Genomic DNA, 20,026 nt, shown 5'->3' with positions numbered 1-20,026 from the left:
TACACGTATGTTCCAAATATTAAACAATATAGCTTATAAGGTAAACGTACTAGTGCTCGACATGCTAATGCTCAATAGATGACACCTTGCTATCATCTCTATTGACAATGACTTAAGTTTCAAGATGACATGTACTGGGACCGCGTCGAGCACCAGTACACCTTAGTTTTCTTATAAAATGAACATAATGAACAGAATAAACCTTAATCCGACTGTCGCGTAGAATTGGTGGCTAAGGCGGCTAGAATTTGTTAAATTTAATTTATACTGTAGGTAGTTATTTTGATTGCATATATTATACCGTTTCATTTTAAGCAGCAGGTTTCGTTGTAAAGGAAGCATTCGTCAAAATATCAAATGAAATCGAAAATGAAGTAATGATTGGAATTTCATTTTGATTGCACAAAGGATTGCACGACCGCTGGAATACATAATACCTACCTACAGCGTGTACATTTCGGCCGAGATTATAATTTCAGATCAGTGTTTAAACGGACATACTATAAAATTAAAATAAATAAATGAATATGTTCATGAAAAGTGTCTTATGATGTTTATGAAAGTAGATGAATGTTACATTTCGCGTGCGCGTTGAGATTATCAGTTGTCTTAATTAGCGTCATACCATTATCTAGTTAAATGAAAATATTATATTTACCTGATACATACCCTGTAACATAATACGCTGAAATAAGTATTTTGGACCTACCTATCTGTCGCCGTGAAGTTAAGCTAAGAAAGTGGCCGACCAATGGCGCTTACAAGTTGGTAGTTTTCCTGAACGTATTGAAATGGTTACATGTTATAAAAAAAATCTAACCCCATTGAATTTGCGCCGTGCCTAGTCTTTCAAATTAAGGAGTCCACTTTAACCCGAGCATTTCTCGGCTGCAGTCCGAGATCTCTTCCGCGGTAATGAAATAAATTAAAAAAGCTACTAGCTAGTGCAACGGTGCTCATTTATTCAACACGGAAAGACCTAAAGTAATTTCCAGAAGGAAAATTAAAAAGAAACGAGCTTATCTTGGCGAACCCTCGGCGCAATTACAGCGGGACTAAACAAGTTTAGTTCCTTTTTTTACCTTGAGTTGATATTCAGTTTTCATGTTTTGCCGAAATAAATGCACGGATTAGAAGGAAAACTAGGATTTCTTCAAATGTGCACTGTTTTCTTTTTTTATCTCTCTACAGCAACAGTGTAGCAGCAGTGTAGTTTGTAAGGTATGTATTTATGGGCCTTAGTTGCCTGATAATAAATGATATTTGATTTGATTTGAAAACCAAAAGGAAGGGTGATGATTTTAGCAGTCTATGTGTGTGGGTATCTCATGTTACCTATGTGTACCACCTTGGAGTTAGGACTACTGACCCGATTTTACCTGCAAAAGGATTTGTACTTATAGAGCAGAGGAATAGGTTTTTTTGTGGCCGTAGGTAATTTTGACCGATAGCTTATAATTTTAACCAATTTTCAATATCAATTGTAAATGTAGCAATTATTACGATGTATACTTAGGTATACCTACTTAACGTTCTGTCAGTAGATTTAATCTGTAACGTTAGGTAACTTACCTAGTTATTTGCTGCACAGTGTGCTCACCATTTGCTTCACAAAAGTTAATTCATCATCAACATCATCATATCAGCCAGAGGACGTCCACTGCTGGACATAGGCCTCCCCAAAGAGTGCCACAATGACCGGTCGTGCGCCGCCCGCATCCAGCGGACTCCTGCGACCTTAACCAGGTCGTCAGTCCACCTTATGGGGGGTTTACCCACGCTGCGCCTTCCGGTACGTGGTCGCCACTCGAGAACCTTTCCGCCCCAACGGCCATCGGTTCTACGGGCAATGTGCCCCGCCCACAAGCTAGCTTAATTGCGGTGTGGATTTAGGTACCTTAAACCTGGATTTAAGCATAAGCTATAAGTATATACTTAGGTATAATTTTAACCATATTATATGTTCTATAATACGATGAAACTTCGACTCCTTATTACTTGGCTCATACGAAACTAGGCCTAATTAAAGCACCCTTCTCACCTTTCGTTCAAGATAACACATAAATTCCACACGTAAGTAAGATGACCGCATACCGACCTGACCTTTCTGACTCATCAGTACACAGTGAAACGCTGAACTAAGGCACATAAAATTTACGACTCTTTGCCTACTTATTATGTAAGCCCTAGGAATTCTGCAAGTTTCTTTTGTGAGTCCAAGTTGGTTTGTATCAGATGTTGCTTGAAAAATAGATCGGGTTAAGCTGTGTCCAATTTCAGATCTAGCGAAAATACCGCGAACCGCATTTTGATGTACGATCCGTTCGGCGTCCGTTACGCTAGCTCTGCGCTTCACACAAAGAAATCGCTGGATTGACAACTCGGTCAAACGTCGGAAGGCCTAGCCACTGGCAATCGTATATCGACAAACGCCAAACGAATAGAAAAAAAGTACTGGGATGACAGATGCTACGAAAAGTCACGTGACTATTTCTATACATTCATTACATCAGGATGCATATTTAAAATATTGATTATTTAATTTTAGCTACAAAACTGACATGCACTGAAACTGAAAAGCGATATAGAGTTTGTGCGGAAAGAGAAGAGTCGTGGAATGTATGGGATCCAATACATTTCACGACTCTTCTCTTTCCGCACAGACTCTATGAGAGATTACTATTATAATATATCTAGATATACTTACTTATAGGTAAGTTACTAAAGCTTTTTACTAAAGAAAGTCCATAAAATACCGTCATAAATAAAACACCATACGAAATCTCGCAAAAAAACGACATAGAATCTGTCTCAAAAAATTCACTTCATAGCCGCGTCATCAGCAACATATGGGCACGATAAAATGTTTCGGGTCACCATACCGAAAATAATATTCATGTGAAGAAAGCCTAACGACCAGAATCATGTTCAACTCTCGATATGATCCCTCCCCGCGTTTAACATACATTGCTGTCTACAGCAAGAGTATAAACTATAGATGCTCCACCCGGCAGGCAATGTAGATGAAGAAATCGGTAAAGTAGAAATATTTTTGAATGATGTTATTAAATGCAAAGCTGTGTTGTGAATTGGTACGAGGTGAGTAACACATGTGTCCTTAGAAGTTCCGATGCTAAAGTAACCCTGACAGGCTTTTAGACGCAACCGTTTCCCATCCACCCTTAAACCCCTGAAAAGAACAATAAAACGACGACTATAAACGTCATTTACCCTTGTCAGATGAAGAGTAGACGGACGGCGTAAACGTCAAGTTTAATTTAATTAACAATAAAAGCGAATACTGATTGCATTATTTTCCGTTTAGCGCCTGAATAACGAATTAAAGTGATTGTCTTTCTTAGGCAATTGGGAATCTGTCAGCTTGACTGACAGTTGAATTTGACATAAAAGCGCTATTCAAACAATTAGACCTTGATGCTCGTTTGCTAAATATGTAATCTATGTATCTATGCCATAGGACATATATGTATGTATATCCTCTAGCAGTCCAGACCACAAAAATTTGCCAAGATAAATGCAATTTTATGTATCAAAATAAAGACCTTTGCCACAGGCCGTTGGGTAGCTGAATTTTTTTTTTTTTTTAATGTTTATTCAGCCCGCAACTAGACTTCCGTTCTTCGTAATATTTTCGGAAATCGAAAAAAAAGTACCCACACCACCATTGAAATATTTTGTTAAAAAACATCGCGACCCTCCCATAATACCGGAGATGGAACGGCCTCTTTTACCCCAAGATGCCCCGGGCTTGGAGGAAGGGTAAATTGGTACATTTGATGGCCGCATTTCCGTACGAGCCGGACGTTATTGGGGTCGTGAACTACGGAGGAGTCGATTTACCACCGCGGTCTTCTCGAAGCCAGAATTATTGGAATGTTGATTACGCACATTACCTCAAACGCCGAAGGTAAATGTGAATAAAATATTAGTAGTCGTTTTTATTATGAGAAAAAAATGTAGAATATTAACTTTTTGTCAAACAATGGACATTATGAATCTACTTGTGAGTGCGATTGAGTTGTGTAATTTCAATACCAGTCAGTGACTCATATTATTCTCCTCTGTAAATTTCAATAATTTGTAGCGTGCTTGAATTCGATTAGGTCTCTTAGAAATGTAAGTAATTATTGATCCACACTATTTTCAATTACAGTCGATAGATCCAAAATGGATCTAGTGAGACAAGTTTTTCTTCTAAGATCTAAATTTTATGTTGACAGTTAGACACTGAATCTATAGGGAAAATACTTAGGTAATATCATTGTACAAAACGCAACGTTATATAAACAGACCCATCATTCGCATGCTTGGTTCATACGTATAAAAACAAATGACACGAAAAACCATGTTGAGCAGTAGTTTTCACAGAAATATTCATTTCTATGCCATGTATGGCGAAGCAAACGCAAACAAATACGTGATCCGCATCGGTATTGCCTCTGTTGCGCCACAGTTTCAATAACTACAGTAACTCAAATTAACTACACTGAAATTATGAGGGTAAATGTGTTGTTTACAGAAATTTACGCTCACTGAATGTGTGAGTAAATGGACCTAATAATATGGTAAATTACAAAGTTATACATAAATGTTAATATTTTTCCATTTTTACTGTAGGACGTACTCGTAAACATTACAACGATGCCAATCCAAACCAGGCTGACGCAACTAGGAACAAAAAAGCTTTTGTATGGAATTTGGTGACCTAGCCATAGCCAAAAAAACAAAAAAAACGGCAGTGCTATTTATCTGTCAAGTCAACTGTCAGCCACATTGCTTTGTTGCTTGTCATGGCGGTTCGCATGTTTTACTTACGTATTTCTTGCAATTTCTTTTTTAAAAGCCTTCGTTATTTTCCAAAACAGTCAAACGTGATAAGAACGTACAGTGAGTCAATAGATTTTGTTTAAATGCCACCGAAAATTAAGTTGTTTAAGTGCGAAATATGTGGCAATCGATACGCTTGCGAAAATCGCAAAAAAGGAAGTTTATGGCGAAATTTCCATAAGATGAAGACCGGTAAGTATTGCTTTAGATACCTTTAGCCTTATTTTGGCGTAGCAGGCTATAAACACATCGTAAATTAGATGTTTCATATCCACTTTCATTGTGAACTAGGGATGTATTACAAGTATCGATAACTGCAGCCTAATTTTTTATCAATGTAAATAGTAAAATAAAATGAGTGAATTTCCTGATAACTTGCATGCAACATGACTATAATTATTTCTCCGAATATTTTTAGTGGAAAATTATCTATCATCTGTGTATTAATGGAATGGACATTATATTATATATTTTTGGAATCTAGTAATTATTTAAGATTTTAACCTAAAATATAAGAAAATGTATGTGTCTGTTTTAATGATTAAATGTGACCACAGCTGGTGCAACTCAGCTGAAACGTCGGAATTAAAGGTAAAAACAATGAAATTATATCGCGGTAGACCCGTTTGTGTAATTAAATAAATGTTTTCAGATGCAGGCAGTGGGTCAAATAAGTTGTAAAGGAAGACTTAATTTTATTATTCAAGAATATAATCTACTAGAAAAAAATCATTTAAGTTAGATTTATACATTGTAATTTTGACACAGGTGAACACACATTTTCCTCTGTTACCTGTGGACCGTCGAACCGTCGGGATATATTTTAAAATAATGATATTAAATTAGTAAAAAAAATCCCTTTACTTACATATTTTTATTTTGACAAATAAAAATCGTGTTCACATTTAAGTCCAACCATGTATTAGTCCACTCAAAGAACATTATATATAACATACGACTTAAATGTGGACTCGATTTTAACCTGATTTCGAGTACGAAATTTGGGCACGAAACAGGGGCCTATGTTTCAACCCTCCCCAATTTATCGATATCGATAAAATACGCAAGCGTGTAGCATACTACACTTTTTAAGTCTGTTATGTTGGTACTATTGTTATTTGACAGTTCTTTGTCGTACATGTTGGTAATGGTTGGAGAACCAAACTAACAAAAACTGATTCCAGTCGCTAGTATGGAAGTCCCGTCTCTTAAAACGTAGTGATTATATTCTCTTTGATCCAAACGACCGGAAATCCAAAGGTGTGGGTTCGAGTTCAACGTTGGCCAGAGTTGATCATCGTTGATTTTTGTTTCATTGTGATTGACATCTGTGTATGCAATTTCTAAAGTTATACATACTTATTATAAAATAATAATGATAAGTGATGCAGAGTATCTGACTGATTGATTGATTCGAAGGATAAAACTATAATAATATATAAGCTAAATGAGCTCTGCATAACTCGAGATCTACTTACACATATATCTACATAGATGATATTATTATAGCTATCTAAAATTTAACGTTTCATAAGTGGCATGAGAGAACGATAATTAAGTAACTGTGTTCTATCTTTTGAACTTGCGAAAAGGAATTTTATTAATTACACTTAATTCAACACAACAACGCCGCACCTTTTAAATTGCTATCACCTCTATAAACCCGAAATGCTCATTTAGTCTCAGTGTATTCATAGTGCCCATAATCCTTTACATTTGACGTATAATTTGGCAGACCTGAAATTTTCATTCCCATCCGCTTCGAGTGAATGGCTTCAGGAGCAGGCTGGCTGCATAATGAGCCGGCTGCCAGGGCATTTAAAATACAGCCCACCGGGAACGAACAATCTGTAATTTCGACGTTGCTATATTTTTATTAAAAAATGTCTATTTGCATTGCCCTTTATAATTTTTTTTTTTTCATTTTTTTTTTCATTTTTCGGCTATTCTCTTTCTTATCTAACTGTCCTTCAGCTTATAGGATTTGCCTTAGGTAAAAGTTTTATAATACTTCGATAGTAATTTGATTGAATACTCATGGTTGTAGGCAGGATACAAAATTTATGATATAATAATTAGTATATACTGTACAGTAGTTTAAATATTTTGGTTTTAAAATTAGTTTTATGCTTAATTAATATTTATATATTTACCTAATTATCAGTTTTGATACCAATATCGTGTGAAGTTATTCTACTGCTAAGCTAGTGCACTGTCACAATGCTATTGCTGACTAAGAAATTATGTGTAGGTAACATAAAAACGTTCACATTCAGGCGAATATAATCGACACTCCAACAAGGTAAACGTCTATCTTTTAGCAATAGCGAGAAATAAAAGACATTTACTCCGCTTCGCTGACGATGTAGTCTTGTTTTCCTCAACTTCCTCCGAGTTACGTCATATCCTAGAAGACCTTAGCAACGCAAGCCTCGAGGTTGGACTGAAGATGAATATGTCAAAGACCAAGGTCATGTCAAACAGCACAAAACGTAGGATTGAGATAAACGGAGCACACATCGCATATGTCCAAGAATACCTTTATCTTGGCCACAAATAGTCTCTTTCCAGGCGCGACAGGAGAAAGAAGTCCAAAGACGCACCGAAAACGCCTGGAAGAGCTATTGGTCAATGAAACACCTGATGAAGGGAGACCTACCTCTATCACTCAAGCGTAGGCTCATGGACATGTGCGTACTTCCAGTTCTCACCTACGGTGCTCAGACCTGGTCATTGACGGAAGCTCAGAAGTCCAAACTCGGGGTTTGCCAGAGAGCTATGGAGCGCAGCATATTAGGTGTAAAATTAAGGGATCGAGTCCGAAACACCACGCTGCGCTCTAAGACTCGAATAATGGACGTAGCTCGGAAAGCGGCCAAGTTAAAATGGGACTGGGCTGGTCATGTCTGCCGAATGCCGGACGAGTTGGGGGCCAAGTTAACCACAGAGTGGGAGCCCCACGAGTCTAACCGGGGAGCCGGCAGGCCTCGTCGGCGATGGCGGGATAACTTGGACTCCTTATTGAGAGGCTGGCCAGATATTGCACTAAATAGAGACGAGTGGAGGAAGAGGGGGGAGGCCTTTGCCCAGCAGTGGGACACAGTGGGCTCTGAATAATAATAATAACTCCGCGTTGGCTTATATTGTCTTCGAGACCACCGCGAGAATTTTAAGTACAGAAAAAATAAACGTAAATGACATTTTTAAGTGCATTGTTTCAATTTATTTTTTGGAGTACTTGAGACGAAAGATTAAATTCGGGTTTTTTAGCAACGTATAACTTTATTACCTTTAGTTAGGTACTTACCTGGTTTTTCTCTGACGTTTCTCAGTTATGAAAAAAAAAACTTACCCAGCCCAAATGTTTGCATCACGTGCCACGGCATCATAACAGCCTTGTCCAACTCTAACTTCACTGTTTACCTAATCCTGTCTCCCTTTTGCTAATGAATGAGACTGCTTCATTATTAACGAAGAACTCTGCATCTAACCGTATTTTAATTATTGTTGAACAACCGTCACCTAATGAATGTAGATAGTAGATACTGAATCCGCATACCTACCTACCTACAACTTGAAGGAAAATATTCCATTCAACGGGTTTGTATGGACTGTGAAAAAGCAAACATTTTCTAAAAGGTACCGGCGTCATAAAGCAGTTAGTAACGCGAACGCCAGCTTTTCATTTTATTTATAGCTTTAATTTTGCTAATTAGTTGATGAATAGTAAACGTGTTTTATGATTTCCTTCTCGTTGCAACTGTGCGAGAAAATAAAACGTCAGTAAAATTTCCACTTCAAATAGGTATAATCTAAGCTTTCGTACTCTAATTTTCTCGAGAAATATCGGTTGCTATAAAGCAACCGATAATTAAACTGTTGATACAGGTACCTACTTATGAAATTGACAGTTAACCCTGTGTGCAGCTAAATATTCAAAAAGGCTTTTAGGAGCATTCCATCAGATAAATCTATCGCGCTAATCCTCATAGCCGCATTTGTATTTTTTTTTCAAAATACGATATTTCTCCTGTTCTCTGAAATATGACTTTTCGGATAACGATAGGTACTTTAATATCAAATTTATTGATCACCTGTATTAGAAATTTGCACGCTAGACACAAACGCCTAGCTCGCTCTTGCTTAATAACCTTGAAATCAATTGTTATTAATATTTTGTCTATTTATTACTATGAAAAAAAAGCAGACTGTATTTTTTTTTCTTTCAGATAAAAAAATAAAATATATTTTTTGTCGTCCAACGAGCTTAAATGACGAAAACCCATGTCAATTGCCGCAAAAAGTATAAACTCCAAAAATCCATTGACAGTCGTTCAGGGTAGAAACGGACTGCGCGGGATTAATTAAAATACGAACACGTAGTGTTTCAACATCGTATTCGTATTTTATTCAGTATTCAAATATAAGCTCAATTTTCCTTGCAGAATAGTTTGTCTCGAGTTCCGAAAAATATTAAGATACACGGTCCAAAAAGCCGTGTTGGAATCCAATGACGTCGAAGTTTAAATTGAGCTCCGTGTTGTCTGAGGCGGCGCGACCGCAGCCGTTTGTGATGTCGATTCGCGGCGGGGTGTCATACATCAAATGCAAATTTGGATAAAAATCGGTTAGGCGAAGTTCGGTACCTGAGAATTTATAGATTGACTGTACTAGAGAACTGGATTAGCAAGCTAATGGCCTTTTTGTCTCATTAACAGATAACTTTATATACTTGATATAGGCATATTCTCTAGTAAAAATCTGGAAACTTAGGTTTTATATTTTTAAATGATAGGTAGTAACTAATATTAGCAGTCAAATCATGGGATTAGTTGTCAAGCGGACCCCAGGCTCCCATGAGCCGTGGCAAAATGCCGGGATAACGGGAGGAAGAAGAAGAAGGTAGTAACTAATATTATTGTTTTTCATTATTATAATTACAAAGGTATAATACACTTTTACACTCTGGTTCACTTCTAGTGTAACTAATTTTATTTATTTCTTTTTAGCACATATTATGCACCTATTAATTTGATATTTATTTAATTCTTTTCTATAGTTTATGTAGAATATTGCAGTTCGAGTGATATAATATATTTTATTTTTTGTCGGGTTCATACTTTCTGTATCTCAAAATTACCTGATACTACGACAGTAACATGAAGTTTTTTTTTCCGTGAGAGTAAAACAGGCAATATAAATAAATGTAGGTACATAACAGCCCCTGCTAATAAGAAAGTGATCGATCACTGCCCATGTCACGTGTACCCGTGACCACCCGTGACTTACTGGGAATACCTACTTTTAAACACGTCCTAAACAACTAGCGGAATAGGTAACTAATTCTGTAATTTAATACTGTTCTTGATCTTGAGGATTAGTTTTTTTAATTATTTTTTATACTACAGAAATATAAGTTCATTAAACCATTCTGGATGATACCAACTGCTGATCAATGAATTCAATTATTACTGAAACCTGTAGGTTTGTATTTGATATATCCGATTACATTAGATTTCCACACAAATCACACAATATGTACTTAAATAGGCCTTTAAATATTGCCAGAAATAAAAGAAACCAGATAGCTCATCAGACGTATCGATTTCGGCTCAATATTAGCATAATCTATTTAGGTACCTCACGCTCCCGATACTGGCTTGCACCACGCTATTTTCGGCCGAGCCATTAGGTGTAATTGTCAATTAACACCCGACTGGCCAAACTAATTTCTTACGTAGAAACCTATCCTGTGGACGCTTCGTCGTTTGTTTAATCGATGTGCGAAAGCGTGGGATGAGGGTATTAAAAGGCTTTAGCGCTTTAGCTATCCTAATTGTCTGCTAAGATCAGGATCAGCAACAATAAATGTCAATGAATTTATTTTTTACGGATTAATGACGTTATTCATGCTATAAGCCTCAATTAGCAATTACTTAATCGTTTGTATTAGGTAATCTGTCCTTTTGACTTATGTGTTTGTAAGAAAAGCATACAATATAAATTAATTAACTAAGGTTTTTTTATGAGTAAAAGGGTAAGTTTATTATTCAAAGAACTCATTTAAACCAGCTTCCTTTTAGGGAGTTTGTGATTTATAAATGTAACAAATACAAATCTCAATATAACAGGGTATAGGGGCAAACGATTTATAGCTACATATTTGAGGCTTATAAGACGTAGGTACCTACGTAAGTACGTACTTATATAAACAACGACGTAATAAATTCAGACAAACCAACTTGTACCGCCATAAGGTACCTTTACCCGTGGGACGTCACATATTACCTATACTTACAATTACATAGGTACCTACAACTCGGGTTAGGTATCCTTTCTCGGCTCGTGTCCATGTACTAAGCTAGTGCGGCTGGACTGCGGCAGATAAAGCTTGCGACACACGATGTTTCTCATCTTGATTTATTCTCAGCTTGAGGCTTGTAAAGTGATCAAACTTTCCAAAGAATTACGGGGTTATTTTATTAATAACACTTTAGAAGCCTCAATTAGTTTATTTAAGTTTTATTCCTTTCTTTCAAATACATTATTTAAAACGACAGATAAAGACAAACGATCAATGACTTATTATTAAGGCTTGCTTGAAATGTAGTGCGTTTCTAAATAACTCCATTAGTGTATTTTAAATAAAACAATTCAAACTTAGATTTCGGAGGCATGGCATTTTTAATTTATATTCTGTATTCCGACTAACGCTTAACCGTTTTTTTATTGTTAGTTTTACAGATTACCGTTAGGGGTAAAAATAATTATTTAAGTTCTTATATTTTCCTTCCAGGCACATATTCGTCTGCGAATCCAACCACCTAAACCTGCAGTTTTAACCTGATCCATCAATTTTAAGTTACCTACTTGGAATTGTTATTTAAAGTATAAAACGATTATAGTTTAGGCATGCAAATCGTTTTGTTAACTTTCATGAATAGTTGACAAGTGATTATTAGAAAACTACTGGCTCTATGAGCTGTAGACCTTGCAAACCCCATGACCAGTACCGTCTTTACCATAAACGCACACGGGGCCCGTGCCCAGGGTCCCCATCCTCAGAGGCCCCCGAGATCAGACAGTAACAGTATATTTGATTACCCTTAATAAATATAAGGTCATAGTAGAAAAATGTTAGTTCAATTTTGCTTTCTTTACTTTCCAAAAGGGCCCCAAAATTATTATGTGCCCAAGGGCCCTAGCATAGTTTAAGACGGCCCTGCCCATGGCTTCGACATTTTGAAAATGTACCGAAAACTAATTTGACAAAAAAGTATTATTTACTTAAGTACCTAATTTTTGGACTTGCTCACAAAATTTCACGAGGTTCGGATGAGAAATCTACCTGTAGAGGATAACATCCGCACCTACGAAAGCATTTCGTCCAAGTTGAAACGGAGACCTTCGCTTACGCTCGGTCAAATAGATATAGGCAATAGAGAGACATAATTATTGTGTAAATGTGTACTTATGTATAATAATGTGAAGGACATACAGTCGGACGGATGATTGCTCAATACTAGTGGTTCCATTTTGGCACGTTTGGTGTGTGGCTAGCTTAATGTCTGTGGCTACCTCTATTCCTTATCAAGTCACCTCACCGCGCCATTAGCCTGAACGACGCTACACGTGACGCTGTCTGTGCAGTGAACATCCCCATGGAAGATTACGTAACATTGTAGCATCTGTGGTAGGGTGTGGAGTTATGTTACCTATAAGTACTACCCTACCTACCATTCTACCCACTACATATAATAGCCATCAGAAAACGACCAATTTCTTATTTATGGAGTTAATAGAGTTACCCCACGGCAAAATTTGAGATTTCATCCGATAATAATAATCAATCGGAGAACAACAGGCTCAAGATGACGACAGACTTTATTTGCGTTTCAGGTTAGAAACATTAACTATAATCTGTGGGTTTTAACCTCACTGTTTGTGTTGAGTATAACACATCCACCTACATTGTAGTTACATAGGTACTTACGAACATTGCACGATAAACAAAATTGTGAAAATGATGTACCCTTTTATTGGTAGTGTTGTCTCTGCAATATTTGAAAGTCATCTGTTGTGACATCATCAAAAATGCTTTCATGCAGAGCTTGCGGCTTTCGGTTACAAGATTATTGCGACTTCGGTAAGCCTGAACTATATAAGCTGTGTCGACGACCTTTGTTCTTCCGAGGATCCTCAATCTCTGATTTGACCTCGCAGGAAAACTCTGAGCATAATTCGCTTCATTCATTTGCTTTACGAAGAACTTCGTGCGTTCGTGTAAGACTACTTAAAGTAAACACAGACGTACTTTGTCATTACTGGCAAGTAGTAAAGTTTTCATTTGTTTTGTAATTCTCTACACTCTAACTTAGCATGCAAATGTTCTCCAATTTATAAATTACTCTACTGACATGTAATTAAAAGCCAATTTGCCACTCTGTTTCCAAGTAAGTAATTGATATTTATTACGTGTCCAAATATGAAACATTGCTAAGACTGATTGCCTTGAAGAACTTCGGGCACTTAACTCAGGTGCCTTGTATAATTCACAGAGTAAAGTTAGGAAAGTGATTAACGCGGTATCTATTAAGAAATAGACTGCCACATATAGGCTCCGCATCGCATCCGCATATATAGGCTCGGAAGTTTTAACAAAACCTCAAGTTTACATGGGCGTTGCTGGATGTAATAGGTTTTTACTTATTGGCCAGTACTGCGTCGTAAATACCACGAAAACCGCCCAACGCAACGCAATTTGATTTGATATTTGTAATTTAAATGCATGTCTACACTTACATGCAATTAATGGGGATGCGATTGAAATAAGCAATCGAACAAAAATAAGAAACCCTGTGCGTAGTGAGCCCGACCAGACCACAGAATAAATAATAGTATTAGGTACCAGAAGACTTACTCTTTAACAAAACGCGTCTGTTACGATCAGGACAGATATGGCCGCTAGGTGGCGACAGCGCCACGCGCGGCTTATGGCTAACCACCAAAATTGGTGTGGAACGGATGTACTTGTAGCTACCTGTTGCAAAGCGACGAAATCGCGGAGTGAGCCACGCCTGACCAGACTTTTATTGGATTTACTTAGTTCATCAGTGATCGAGTTGTAGCCACATTTCTATAGTAACTGATCCAAGTGACAAGTGTAAATAAACTTATAGTTGGTTTTGAAGTTGTTACTTGTCTTAATAAAGAAGTATGAGTTCACAAACTTTATAAGGTGCCCTAACTATATTTGAAGCATTATGCCGCGTAGCGTAACGAGGTAGTAACAACACACAGCTTTGTTGCACTTGTAAATTCCGCTTTGTGATCTACCTATCAATGTTTCAGGAAAGAAAATCTGAGTTTAATGCATCGTTAGCTTGAAAACAAATGCGTAAATGCTCCGTCACGTGAATAAGTGTTCTGTGATTAGGAAGAACCGAGACCGCACGTTTCTAGGGTAACCGATCTGGGTAGGTAACTAGTGTAAATAAACTGCTTCATTAATAGTTTTGAAGGTACATACTTGTATTAATAATATAGTGCTTAGTTACAGTCGCGTCGCGAAGTGATAATTTATATTTTTATTTTTGAGAGCAGCTTCCAGCGCGGGCATTAGGAAGAAATTAAAGTGGTTAATCTAAGTTTAATACCTTGGCATAATTTGTCTTACTTAGGTGTTTATGTCGACAATCCACTAATTATGTAGCTTCATATTCTTCCCTCATGAATCTGAACTAGTAACTTTTTAGAGTGCTTAACTAAAACTAGTAGAAAGAGGGAAGTTAGAAGTATAAAATCACCTTTGCCATTCATATCTCACTTTATTTAAAAATTGTAGTCATCCATACCGGCCTGTTCATCCTATATGGGTCAGATCGAATCACACCTATCAGATCAATTAGTTGCTTTTGTAAATAATAGTGCTTCTACGTCAATTATTGGATTTAAATTAATAATCCCGGATTCCTATTAGAAAAGCACTTTATAAATAATTTTAATGAATCAAATTGAAAATTTTAAAACTAAGAAACACTTACTGCTTGTTCGAAAAATGAATTCACCAAACCAACAGCTCTCTCATTAGAATCGATATTCAATGTATTGACCTCATCGCCTCATCCACCTCTCAATAAAGCCTTTAAGCAGAATCATGATTGCACGATGCGTGCAATATTGGTAACCTCGGTTATGAAAATAAGTTCTGTTTGGTTAATAAAGCTTTCAGGAGATAAAACAAGATTGATTTTTGAAGAAGCATCAAATGGGATATCGGGAAGACGATGGCTTTTGCAGAGAGCCATAAATAAACCGGTTATATGAAAAAGTTAACACCTTTGTAAATAATAGGTATATATTTAGGCATACAATATGGAGTCTAGGGAAAAACGATAAAAGTAATTTTTTTTTTGTGTCGCTGCAGCTGAGTATGACTGCAAACAGCATTACTGCGACAATAAACGGTGCCTTAAATCAAAGGTTGTTTATATTAAAAGCATCCCATTGTAACTTGTACGAGTAACACAGACATTTCAACTCCTTTTGATCTTTCCGAATCTTCCTAACCTTCCTAACCTCTCCAAACTGATCCATTTTATTTAAGGGAAGGTCAAAGGTATATATTTTATAGGTATATGGGGAAGTGTATTTTATTTATCAGAGTACCTAATCTAAGACATCGAATACACGTGCGATGAAAATAATATTTATGATTAATCATTCATTATATTATAATGAATCAGCCACTATATAAGTACAATATATAATATATGACATAAAGAAGTCAGATAATAATACACGTCTATATAGGTATATCGTGTGACAAAAAAATCGAGTGATAAGTCAGATGATGCGTTTCATTACATGAATCGCGATGAGGATCATTTTTGTATCAACATATATCATAAAAATATTGTCATATCCTCATAATTAAGAGGTTTATTTTAAGAATTCTATTTTTATCTTCCTGATATTAATCTAGGCAATAATCTTAATCAAGAACAATAGCGTGCATGGTGTTGGTCTCAAACAATAGTAATTAGCAAAGCCGTCAAACGCAGGACGTCTGGACTGTTATTCCACTTAAAAACCACAAGAGAGTCTAAATCTTATGAGAATAAACAATCTTTAACCGTAAATCTCAAGAAAGTAAGCATGTATAAAAGCACGTTAAAAATTGTATATTGACTATATTCTTTTATGGTAGCAACCATCTTTTAGTGACGATACGAGGGCCACATTAAAAGTTTATATGAGATCAACAGCATCGAAGAGACACAAATGGTGACATAAGCCAAAAATTATTTCTACAGCATGATTTAAACTCCTCACACTAAATTACGATAGCCACAGGCAGCTGAAGTCCCAAACTCTTATTAATGCCCAATAAGTTGTGAGACCTAATGTAGGTATAGGGTGGGGGGCAGTCTAGAGGACTTTTATGAGAATAAATTCGCTATACTTGCCGCAAAACTAACTGGCGACTAGCATAATGCTATCTCCTTTACCCTTGTTAAGACCAACCAACAGTGATGGCATTATGACCTGACTCGCCACTTAGTTTTGCATTTGCGGCAAGTATAGGCTCTCCTAGCATATTTTAAAATTCGAATAGAATCCAGCCCGTTGCAAATTATTACGGTTTGTGGCTTTCTGTTACACTGGTGCTCCGAGAAATAAGCTCAGCCTCACTTGCTCAACCATTTGGAATACATAAACTGAAGATGACCACGAGGCGTGGCCGTCTATATTCAGGGACATTGGACAATTAGCATATCTTGGTTCTAACAGCTAATAAGGAAAGCTAGAACTGAGAATGCTGTCGACGGTTTACTCGCACCAAAGTGATCGATATCTACCATACTTATATGTACAACGGGACAATATATCTTAGCTGTATTATTTAGCTAATAAGAACACACACAGAGTTGCCATGCTGCTGAAATCTTTCTCGCACCGAAGGCTATAGAGTCTTAGAAAATTGGCATATTACTGGCATATAGTGAGTCAGGTACCACAGTTCTCGTAGTAACACAATTGACTTTTATATTACTTCGTAAAGACGGGCCTTACCAATCAAACCAGAGAAACGCCCACGTACAAGAAGACGGATGGATGAGCTCCAGACCGTTGGACCGACGATCTTGTCAAAACCGTTAGAACCCGTTACATGAGAGTAGCAAGCTCATTTACATATACTCATAAACCATACATGCTAAGTGAGATATACATATAGAGTTGATAAAACTATGTACTGTCCAAAAAGTAGTAAAAGTACGTTTACAAAGGTTGACTTTACATACATAACACTAACTAGTGAGAATATAATTCTATCATTAAACGCAGGATGTTTGAAGATGGCTGCGAGTCGTGTCTATCTGAATATCAACGGAGGCTATTAACATATCTACACGGCTCTTACAGTGAGAGACACTTGTAAGAGCTGTTAATACTACCGCCAATGTATTACGTTTACGCCAGATAATCGCAAGACAAAGCTGTCTTAACGTCAACCTACATATTATGTAGATTATTAAAGTTACTGACGCAATTTTGGTAGCGTCGAAATAGGCATTCCATGTTTTAGTAAATCGTTTCCTACTAGAATATATTTTTTAGTTACCTCATAAATGTAGTAAAAAATAAAAACATAAAATGATTTAATAAGTTCTTATGTTAATGATATTTGATTGATATTTATTCAGGTATATAAATGGTATAATTCTACAGCTTTACAGCTAGGGGTACACTACTGTACAAACCGGCAGCTGCAGCAAGTAGTACTAGTTTTTCTTTACTATATGACATCTATTTCAGTTTATAATAATACACATGTAGAGTTAGACCAAGAAAAGTCTGCAACGATTTTGATAGCACACTCAGTCAAGTGTTATTTTAAACGTCAAACTTCTATGAAATTATGACGTATTAAATAACACTTGCACTGCATATGCTATCAAAATCGCTGCAGACTTTTCTTGGTCTAACTCTATAAGTTATATTGCTTTTGCAGTTGCATCTACTCCCAGTGTATCCTATAAAGTCCATCCTCGCCGCTTGACTAGTTAGGTTAGCATTGCAAACCACAGCCCGGTGTAAGATTCAATCTCTTGATTGCGGCACGTCCATTAACGCTAATGCAGGCAAACGCCTTGTTCTATATTCATAGGACTTGGTATTTAGAGCTTACAATACATTCTGGTTGATACCCAATTAGTGAAGGCAGGGTCATAGCTCGTAGAACCTATGACCTGTCTCACGCTAGGTCAGAAAACCCCCAACAATATAGACTTACTTACGATTCTTATTGGGAGATATTATTTGTATTTTGTTTGTGAATTTATATTTTGGATTTGTAAGTATTCACCTACTTACTCTTATCCTAATTGTGTTGACAATCCTTAGAGCTGTAATCTTATTTCATTATTATTTTTATTATTTTCATTTTTATTTTATTTTACTTTGACGATCATGATAGAAATTCTTATATTTTTGACATCCATTCAAACTTATTATGTAATTGTCTTTCATGAAATAAATCATCTAATCTTATTCGCTAGGTGCACGACTGGTGCTGCCCTCATTTTGTGGGCTTTTCTACGTTCAATCTTATGAAGTAAAATTAGTTCAAACGTTCATTACCTATATATCACTAATATGCGACATTCTATAATATGTTCGTGACAATCAATGCCACTTCTCCCTCCACCGACTTCGCACCTTGCCAATAGCCTGAATTCTGATTGCTAATTAAATGTTATTAAATACTAGCGACCCGCCCCGGCTTCGCACGGGTTAACAAATTATACACCTAAACCTTCCTCAAGAATCACTCTATTGATTCAAAACCGCATGAAAATCCGTTCAGTAGTTTTTGATTCTATCGCGAACAAACATACAAACACAAAAAACAGACAGACGTGGCGAGGGACTTTGTTTTATAAGGTGTAGTGATACCAAACCTCAGTCACTCAAAATTACCTATAAAGGCAAAGCTTCGTGCAATTGTTTACAAAGTGTTTGTCATAAAAAAGGTAATTAACATAAAGTGAAAGGTAAATTTTAGTGGCCGTACGTTGATAGGTTCGATAGAGTTTAATTAATAGTAATTAGGATATAGATAGCATCGCTGCGAACTCGACGCCTGTAGTAGTTAGTGTTGCAAGCCACAACTCGGAACCCCATTCTGATTAAACAATTTGATATGGTTTTGAGCTGGTTTAGACACGACATTGAAGATCGCTGACGTTCATTGGTGCATGTGAAATGAAGCGATCGCCGTGCGTGAGATGCGCGCCAATCATTCAACCGCATTTCGATTTCAACAATATACCTCCACCTATTCGCACGTTGAAAACCATTAACAGTTTCAAACATAAATGTCGAATGCTATTATTTAACGCTCAAAACATTTAGCGGCAGCATCAATATCTTTAATTACCCTTCTTTTCTTTCTTTTTTGTACTCGGCCAAATTTAAACATGTAACTTTTTCTTACTTTTAATATCTTGATGATTTGTGTTATGTTTTCTAGCGGTATGATCATAATTTGTTATCTTTTAGTAATATGTTAATTTATTCCTCTATGTGTTGTCTGTATTCCTTATTAGCTTTAAGTTAATTATGTTATAAGTTAGGTCCCCACTGAAAATCAGCGCTGCGGCTTACCGTATCATTATTCTGAGTCCTTTTTTTCTAACATCCATCTGATATATGTCTTGTTTGTAATTTAACTGGTTTGGTTTGACGTAAATAAATGTATTTTTTTTCTTTCTTTCAATCATCAAGACGATCGTCAATGTCGTATCATAACCAGTTCAAAATCATAACAAACTGTTAAAACAGAATCACGTTCGGGGTTATGATTCAATCTCTTGATTGTAGCGTGTCCAATAAGGCTAATGCAGGCTTGAGCTAAGTTAGGGCTTACATGTAGCAATTAGTAGAATGTATACGCACATGGCGTCAGGCTGGTATGGTAATTGTTGTTATATTTTTACCTTATTCAAGTAGATAAGGCGGGAATTACGACCGTTCAATTTCTACATTATGTGGATTATATATTCATTGCCAACGATTCGCTAGGCGGATTTTCTGTGGATTTTCAATTCGTAGGAGCTTTTCGCTACAAAGCGGAAGCGTTTGTCATAACGTCAATGGTTTTTTAAACTTTAAA

At 36.5% G+C, this 20,026-nt stretch overlaps 1 long non-coding RNA gene across 1 annotated transcript in view; it reads left to right on the top strand.

Moving 5' to 3' along the window:
- LOC134806041 (uncharacterized) overlaps positions 1-20,026 on the top strand; it is a 130,182-nt gene that overhangs the window by 28,483 nt on the left and 81,673 nt on the right. The window lies entirely within an intron of this gene.

Source organism: Cydia splendana, chromosome 2, assembly GCF_910591565.1.
Source record: "Cydia splendana chromosome 2, ilCydSple1.2, whole genome shotgun sequence".
NCBI classification, from domain to species: Eukaryota; Metazoa; Arthropoda; class Insecta; order Lepidoptera; family Tortricidae; genus Cydia; species Cydia splendana.
This window is presented reverse-complemented; position numbering and strand designations above follow the sequence as displayed.